Genomic DNA, 7030 nt, shown 5'->3' on the forward strand with positions numbered 1-7030 from the left:
GCTGACCTCATGATCCGCCCTCTTCGCTCTCCCAAAGTGCTGGGGTTCCTTGGCCAAACTGCACGTGCGGTCTCTCTTAATAGTTATCAGATGATGATGGGGGCAGGGTGGGTGGAGAAAGGGGGTGACAAGAAAAGCCACCTCTGCACACAACGATGAGCCAATTTTGTCAGACCTGCGCCAGGATAACATTTCGTAATGGATAGTTCAACCAGACTCAAGTAGAAAAGCAATGGCTCATGGAAAACATGGTTAAAGCAGAAGCCTGATGTAACTTTATTTGGGCTGCGCTTTCATCTTTCGTTAAATAACTTAGGGACCGAATAACGGGCCCCACCAGCAAATGCAAGCTCCCCTGCCTCCCAACCCGATTCTTCTGAGAACCTGCTGCCATCTGCCTGACCTCCTGTAAGATGGCTCCTACGCGACGACCCTGCCAGAGAATCAGCTATATGTGCCACAAACATGTCCACAGATCGCCGGCGTGCCTCAGCCCACTGACACTTGAAGTCGGACTGCGGCAGAAGGGCGACCTCACATTTGATGCCTTTTGTCTCCCTGAACCAAAGACTCCCTCTCCTTCCCTTTCCTTCCACGCTCATTGCTTTCTCTTTAGCCCCAGTAAAGCAGCGTGAGAGAGAAAACAAACTGATTTCTTCTTCCGGGGGTACCCCGGAGCATCGCTGCAGACCCCGGCAGGCGGCGGAGCCGACGCGCCCCGGGAGTGCGGAGAGGTTGCGGAACGTGCGCCCTCCTCCTCCAGCTTCCCCTGCCGCGCGTCCCGCAACCTCTCCGGCTTCCCAGAGAGCCGGATGCAGCCGGAGGGTCAGGCTGGCGGCTGGGGTCCCGCGGGCGGAAGTGAGAAGAGCGGCGGGGGAGGAGGCTGCGGGCTGGGGGCTGGGATTCCCTTCCCGCCTGGCGCCGCCCGGGAGAGCCCGCGCGAAGACGCCTGGCGCGCTGCGGCCGTCCTTTTTTGGCGCTGAGAGAAAGGAGAAGGGCAGCGCCGCCGCCTCGCGGGAGCGGACCCTGGGAGGAGGGGCCGCCGGAGAGGCCGGGCGAGCGCGGGCGGCCCTCACCTCGCTGCTCCTCCTGGGCCGCCATCCCTCGGCGCCTCACCCGGAACCGGCGCGCGCGTGGGGGCGGGGAAGCCGGCGCGCAGATCTGGCGGTGAGCGCCGCAGCCCTGGGGCCCCCAGCCATGTCGGCCGAGGAGATGGTGCAGATCCGCCTGGAGGACCGCTGCTACCCGGTGAGCAAGAGGAAGCTCATCGAGCAGAGCGACTACTTCCGCGCCCTCTACCGCTCCGGCATGCGCGAGGCCCTGAGCCAGGAGGCCGGCGGCCCGGAGGTGCAGCAGCTGCGCGGCCTCAGCGCGCCAGGCCTGCGGCTGGTCCTGGACTTCATCAACGCCGGCGGGGCCCGCGAAGGCTGGCTCCTGGGCCCGCGCGGGGAGAAGGGCGGCGGGGTGGACGAGGACGAAGAGATGGACGAGGTGAGCCTGCTGTCCGAGCTGGTGGAGGCGGCCTCCTTCCTGCAGGTCACGTCCCTGCTGCAGCTGCTGCTGTCCCAGGTGCGGCTTAACAACTGCCTGGAGATGTACCGCCTGGCGCAGGTGTACGGGCTGCCCGACCTGCAGGAGGCCTGTCTGCGCTTCATGGTCGTCCACTTCCACGAGGTGCTGTGCAAGCCCCAGTTCCACCTCCTGGGATCTCCTCCCCAAGCCCCAGGGGATGTCAGCCTGAAGCAGAGGCTGAGGGAGGCCCGGATGACTGGGACTCCTGTCCTCGTGGCCCTTGGGGACTTCCTGGGGGGACCCCTGGCCCCTCACCCCTACCAGGGGGAGCCCCCGTCCATGCTCAGGTACGAGGAAATGACTGAGCGCTGGTTCCCTCTGGCCAACAACCTTCCTCCCGACCTGGTCAATGTCAGGGGCTATGGGTCCGCCATCCTGGACAACTACCTCTTCATAGTGGGCGGGTACAGGATCACCAGTCAGGAGATCTCCGCTGCGCATTCCTACAACCCCAGCACCAACGAATGGCTCCAGGTGGCCTCCATGAACCAGAAGAGGTAAGCACCCCGGCAGAGTGCTAATGCCTTCTCATTCATTCACTTGTTCATTAGTTCATTGCCCCAGTGTTTACTGAGCCAGTAAATAGGGAAGGGTGTGCTGAGGTGGAAATGACATCTTCAGGAATGTTGGCCTTAGTCCTGGTAAAATCCCCAGTGAACTAAGAAATTGCAAAGAGGAAGTCCCCAGTGAGGTCAAGTAGCTGAGTGGTTTTTTGGCAGGTATTGTGCCTTTAGGTGAAACTGCTTTCTGTGGCTCTGTCCTCGTGAAAAAAGATGTTGTGGTTTCCTACAAGAATACTTTAAAAGAAAATTACTCCTTAATTAAAAAAATTTTTGTCTTAGTTTTTAGGATCTGATCCTGATGATAATGATACATTAGACAATAACCTGTAACACTGACTTTTTTTTTTTTTCCTGTTGTCAGTGACTGTGACAACAGAGCCTTCCACACTGTGACACCCATCCATGATCAAGAGATAATTACGGGAAATGTATTTATATTTGCAGTAGGGGTTGCTTTTCTTATTTTTTTTTTATCTTCTCTTTTGCTTCCTTCCCTGGACAGCCATCATCACTGACCCAAAGCTTGAGGCTGGAAGTGTTCAACTTCAGAATTGGACATTTTCATTAACCCAATCTTCTCCCCCTCCCATCCTGCGAATCCCTCCTGCCAACAACATGGGTGACTTGAAGAAAGGAAGAGGAGGAGCTTGGGGAGTGGGATGAGAGGGAAGAAGGGAAAGGAACCAGGGAAAGAATATGAAAACAAGAGCAAAGAGCATATACAGGAACAGATGGTAGGAAATAAAGATAGTAGCACCCAGGAGGCCTCAGAGTCATTCGGAAGCGGGGAAAATAATCCATGTATCTCAAGAAAGGATGAAAATACCCTTTCTTACCATCCACCTGTTTCCATCTCAGTCCTCACAGGATCCTGGTCCTGAAGTGTGGAGCAAGGAGTTGGGGAACTCACAGCTAGGCAAAGAAAGTCTTAACAGTAACAGTGAAGCCATTATATATCTATTGGACTTGAGAGTCCTCCTATGCCGGGGATCATTTGGGTAAATAACTGGCGTGCTTTCTCCTATAATATGAGATTCATTTTGAAAAGTATGCTTTTTTTTTTTTTGCCTGATAATATATAGTTGCAGAAAACTAGAAAATGAAAAATAATGGAGAAGCAAAAAGATGATTATTTCTACTCACTCCTCCTAGAGGCAGTAACTGCAGGTTGGCATATTTCCTGCCAGCACATTTTTAATGCATTATTTACACCGTTGAGATGATGCCATGTTTAAAATTTGGTACCAGGAGTGTTATTTTAAAACAAATTGTATGTGCTGTAATTGAAACAACAAAGGAACATTGTGTGGCTATAGGCGGTGGTCTGAGTAGGGGTGGACAGCCCTGAGTTCGCTGTCTCCTTTTGCACTTGCCTCCAGCTACACATCATTTGGTGCTCACCAGGCCATCCTTAGTGCCACAGTGCCTCACAGTTCTTTCTTCCCTTCATACATCCTTGGTAGTCTTTGTCTTTTTTTCTGGGAAGGCCCTTTTCATCCCCTTAATGCTTAAAAAAAAAAAAAGCATTCAAGTAATGCGTGAATGCATGCTTCTTAGAAAAACTGCACATTACACAAAAAAGTCTAGAGTAAATGTCTGCCCTCAGGGTACAGAAAGAAAAAAAAGTGTCACTCTATCAACAGACTTTTGTTACCTTTAGATACTATAAATGTATAAACATTTGTATTTGTAAATTATATATATACTTATATAAATACAGTTAACCCTTAAACAATGTGGGGGCTAGGGACACCAGCCCCTGCATAGTACAAAATCCCCATATAACTTTTAACTCTCAAAAACTCAACTACTAAATAGCCTACTGTTTTAACACGTTTTGTATATGTATTAAATACTTCATTCTAACAATAGAGAATGTTATAGAAAATAAAATGTTATTAAAAAACTCTAAGGAAGAGAAAATTAAGTAGAAGTGGATCATCCTCATCAACTTCATGTTGCGTAGGCTGAGGAGGAGAAGGAGGTAGAGGAGGGATTGGTTTTGCTGTCTTGGGTGGCAGAGGCAGAAGACAATCTGAATATGAGTGGACCCTCTCAGTTCAAACCTGTGTTGTGAAAGGGTCAGCTGTAGTGGTTAGCAGTAGGGGAAAAGGATTTATGTATATTAATGTGCATGGGGGTATGCGTATTAACTTACACATTTTTTAAATTCTAAAATTGACTAGATTGTACTAATTATTAATGGCACTTGATATTTCCACTTAGCCATATCTGAGAATTTTTTTCTGTGTCAACAAATGTAGATCTACCTCACTCTTTTTAATGACTGTATGGCATTCCAGCCTCTGGATGTACCATAATGTAGTTAGCCTTTCCCTTATTTATGAACATTTAGGTCACTTCCATTTGCATTAGATGTTTCAATAACCATTGCCATATTGAACATCCTGGTAGATGCATGTGTGTATCTTAGTAGTCATATGTGAGTTAGTTTCATATGTCGAATTCGTGGAATCCCTGGATAAGTAGGGCAAAGTGTATGCATGTGTCAAGTTTTGTTGAAGCTGGGTGCAGTGGTTCATGCCTGTAGTCCCAGCTACTTGGGAGGCTTAGGCAGGAGGATCACTTGAGCCCAGGAGCTGGAGGCTGCAGTGCACTATGATCAGGCATGTGAATAACCATTGCATTCTAGCCTGAGCAACACAGTGAGACCCCGTCTCTGTAAACAGTTAAAAATAAATAAATAGATTTTGGTAGCTCCTGCCAAATTGCCCATCAAGAAAATTGTTCTGTCCCTCTTCCATCAACAGTATTTGTGCTTGCCAGTACCCTATACTCTTGCCAAGATAGAATATTATCATCTTTTTTTCCCCCAAACCTAATGGGCAAAAACACTAGTATGATTTTTCCCAATTAGAAGAGAGATTATTCTTTTTTTTTTTTTTTTTTGAGAGATTATTCTTTTTATATGTTGGTTGGCCATTTGTATTTCTTTTGTAAATGGTCTGTGCCAGTTTTCTAAAAATTGGCTTATTTTCTTCACATTCATTTTAGCAGTTCTACATATGAATAGAGACGTTAATCTCTTGCCTGTTATGTAATGTTGTGTATGTTTTCCCATGCCATTATTTTTCTGCACGGTTCAAGTAACTGGGTAGGTGAAATTGTTGCGTAGAAGGGTGCATGGGAGTTATGATGAAGCTGAGAGCTATTGCCCCACCAAAAGAGGGCTCCACCTCTCAGCCACAGCTGGTTACTTCCACGTGGAAGTGAGGAAATTTTGCTAGACATCCAAATAGCCCTTTATTTTTTTCTTTTTTTTTAAGAGACGGAGTCTTGCTCTGTCACCCAGGCTGGAGTACGATGGTGTGCTCATAGCTCACTGTAACCTTCAACTCCTGGGCTCAAGCAATCTTCCTGCTTCAACCTCCCCAGTAGCTGGGACTATAGGCATGCAGCACTGTGCTTGGTTAATTTTTAAAATTAAACTTTTTTTGTAGAAACAGGCGCTCACTGTTACCCAGGCTGGTCTTGAATTCCTGGCCTCAGGTGATCCTCCCATCATGGCCTCCCAAATTGCTAAAATTACATGCCACCATGCCAGGCCCTCCGTTATATCTTCTAACTGATTATTGATGCTGTATTGGAAATTATACCCTTCTTTAGCTCACTTCTGCTTTGACTCAAGTGTGACATATCTCCCAGGAGTTCCTTCCTGAACTTTCACTTGGGCTGCGTGTTCCATTTCTGCTTCTCTAGCATCTCAATGCACACTCCCCAACTTGAATTGAAATTCTCTGTTATCTCCCTCCCTTCCCATCAGGAACTAGGACTTATTCAATGCTAATGTATAGTCTTACTCCTAAGAAGCTGTCCAGTAATAATAGGTGCTTAAAGTACCTGTTTTCTTTAAAAAAAAAAAAAAGGAATATATTTTTACATTATTGTAATAAAAATTAATGGTATAATTTTATATTTTGCTTTATTTGTAACACTATAGTGAACATTTTTACCTTGGTAACAGTCATTATATTTATTTAGAGTAGTGGAAGAATAATGAGAGACATCATTTAATTGAACACTTAACTCTGCACTAGGTACTGTTCCCACTGCTTTGCATGTATTATCTCACTTATTCTTCTCAAGGGCTGTTAGGCAGGTTCCCATTTTATAGAGACAGCAAGTGAAGCACAGAGAAGTTAAGTAAATTGCTCAAGGATGTGTAGTAAGTACAATAACCAAAATATAAATATCCATGGAGTAGCTATAACCGTTTAAATTGTTTAGAAGTTTTGGTTTTTAGACTTACAGGGACCATCTTCATGCACATTTCCCCCCTTCTTTAAAACAAAAATATTTTCTTCTAAGAAATAGAGCACAGATATTTTGTGGTACTGTGCTGCTTTTCAGAATTTCATCATGTGTGCCTCAGCTCCACCACAGCTTGTAAAGTCCAGCATTTTTCTAGTCACTATTGGATACATAGAAACTGGTGACACAGTTGCTGCCCTCAAGAAGTTTAAAATTGAGTTTAGATGATGAGACGTAAAAATGAAACCTAGCATGGAGTTGTTCCTGGATGATGCATCCAATACAGGTCCTGCATGCACTGGAAGAAATTTGGAACCTTGAGAAAGAAAAGCAGATTTTGGCCTCTGGCTATGCAGAATTTCACATCTACTTTGATTAACCTTTGTTGGAGACTGCTTTGGGATGTATCAGTATTTTACTTTGATAAAGGGGTCAAATGTAGAGCAGTTCACTTTTCCCAGAGACTGAATAGTGCAGTAATCCAGAATCTTAAATAGCAGGAACTCTGGAATAGAGAGATTTTATAAAGCCTTTTGCACTCTGTTGAAAATGGTGCTATGTGACCATCGGGGGGTTAAAAAAAAAATGTTTTGCTCTGTAGGCCAAGGGTGCAATACCTTCTG

The 7030-nt window shown here is 46.3% G+C and overlaps 1 pseudogene across 1 annotated transcript; it reads left to right on the forward strand.

Annotated features, from left to right (window-relative positions):
- Nucleotides 1-522: 522 nt before the first annotated feature.
- On the forward strand, nt 523-3760 carry LOC116546883 (annotated as a pseudogene). The gene has a single exon (XR_004266874.1). The product of XR_004266874.1 is annotated as a kelch-like protein 42 pseudogene (transcript).
- The last annotated feature ends 3270 nt before the right edge of the window (nt 3761-7030 follow it).

Source organism: Sapajus apella, unplaced genomic scaffold (genome assembly GCF_009761245.1).
Source record: "Sapajus apella isolate SASKATOON/1434 unplaced genomic scaffold, GSC_monkey_1.0 scaffold1596, whole genome shotgun sequence".
Taxonomy (NCBI): domain Eukaryota; kingdom Metazoa; phylum Chordata; class Mammalia; order Primates; family Cebidae; genus Sapajus; species Sapajus apella.